The sequence below is a fragment of the Piliocolobus tephrosceles genome, unplaced genomic scaffold (genome assembly GCF_002776525.5).
Source record: "Piliocolobus tephrosceles isolate RC106 unplaced genomic scaffold, ASM277652v3 unscaffolded_43317, whole genome shotgun sequence".
In the NCBI taxonomy this organism is placed as follows: domain Eukaryota; kingdom Metazoa; phylum Chordata; class Mammalia; order Primates; family Cercopithecidae; genus Piliocolobus; species Piliocolobus tephrosceles.
Genome location: NW_022327996.1, coordinates 1,103 through 2,918, shown reverse-complemented (window position 1 = coordinate 2,918; position 1,816 = coordinate 1,103). Strand labels below are relative to the sequence as shown.

At 21.2% G+C, this 1,816-nt stretch overlaps 1 long non-coding RNA gene across 1 annotated transcript; it reads left to right on the top strand.

The window, feature by feature from the left end:
* Nucleotides 1–521: 521 nt before the first annotated feature.
* On the top strand, nt 522–1,541 carry LOC113224036. The gene is made up of 2 exons (XR_003309007.1): nt 522–905; nt 1,169–1,541. It is a non-coding gene; the product is annotated as an uncharacterized LOC113224036 (long non-coding RNA).
* The last annotated feature ends 275 nt before the right edge of the window (nt 1,542–1,816 follow it).

The following is a 1,816-nucleotide window of genomic DNA, read 5'->3' as shown; positions in this document are numbered from 1 at the left end:
ATAAAAAAATTGAATATATACGATTGGATAAGTGGATGAATAAGTAAATGGGTAAATGAATAAACAGATAAGTGAATGAATAAACACTTCAAAAAAATTTATTTATGTTGCAACACCTACAAAAAAAATAAATATAAACTTTTATATACAATTGAGATAGCTTTCGAAAAAAAAAAAAAAGCGAAGAAAACAAAAAAAAAGAAAAATGTATTAAAAAAATATTATATATATATTATATATATATAAAAATATATAAAAAAATTAATAAAAAGTTATATAAAAATATATAAAATATGCATATAAAAAATTATATAAAAATATATATGAAAAAAAAAAAAAAAAAAGTATATTAAAATTTTTCAAATGCGTATAATGCAACAAATATGCTACTAACATTATAAACAATTAAGCTTATATATTAACTTTATGCTAACATAAAAAAAAAAAAAAAAAAAAAAAAAAAAAAAAATTATATTAGGAAACTGATTAAAACAAAAAAAAAAAAAAAACATAAAAGTGGAGTAAATAATAGCATTCAAGGTATATATATGTATTGGCGAATATGTTATATCTTATGTATACATATATGTATATATATTTATACATGTTTAATAATTATTCTATATTTTGTTTAAGAAAAGCTGTTGTATGTTTCTATTTGTTACAATATAAAAAATAATTTCTGTTAACACGTCTAGGGGTATATATATTTATGCTCATTTTTAACATAACTATGATAACACAGCGAGTGACTGGAAAAAACGAAAGCAATAAAAAAAAAATGAAAAAAATGAAAAACAATGAAAATAATGAAAACAATGAAGACAATTAAAAAATGAAAGTTCATGACTTCTAAAACAAAGTAAGCATATTAAAGTGTAAGGAAACATTTTTTTACTTGTATGGTAAAGAAAAAAAAAAAAAAGAAGTTTAAAAAAACACATTTATAAATTATACAACAAAAATAAAAGACTAATATTTAACCTACTATTGTTTATGTGTTGTTTATAATAAATAAAAATCATAAATGAAATATACCATGATGGTTATGCCGAGAACTCCCAACATGTCATTATGCATATATATATATATATATATATAGAAAAAAATTATAAGAATCATATTAAGTTTATAAAAATATACATGCTTTTACTTTTTTTTTAATTAGATGGTAAAAACCTTAGAAAAACCTTATTGCTTTGACTCAATAAAATGTGTTTATCAATGCATAACACACAAAAAGAAAAAAAAAATATGTAAATGTAGATAAAAAAATGTTTATCATGAACATTGGTATTAGTATTATAATGTAACAGTTGTCTAATAGCAGTAAAATATCTTAAAAATAAATTTATAGCGAAAGAATATATATATATATATATATCGATATATAATGTAAATTGATGCTCACATTTCACTCAGTCTTAATATATTTCCATTTCGTTTAAGAATGAAAAAATAGGCGCATAAATATGCAGAAAGATGAAAAAAAAAAAAAAAATTATTAATTTATAATAAAACTGGAAACTAAAGACATAATACAATAAAAATGGAGTGCTAAAATTGTACGACTCGATATGTAGAACACTGGCTGTAGAAAACCGACTGTAGAACACCGACTGCAGAACATCGACTGTAGAACACCGACTGTAGAACATCGACTGTAGAACACCGACTGCAGAACACTAAATGTAGGGCACAATACGTCAGGCACAATATAGGGGGTTCAGTTTAGATTAAATGAAAACTTTTTATATATTTAACACTTTTTTGTATTGCTTTTAAATGAGTTTATTTATGTATTTAATTACTCATT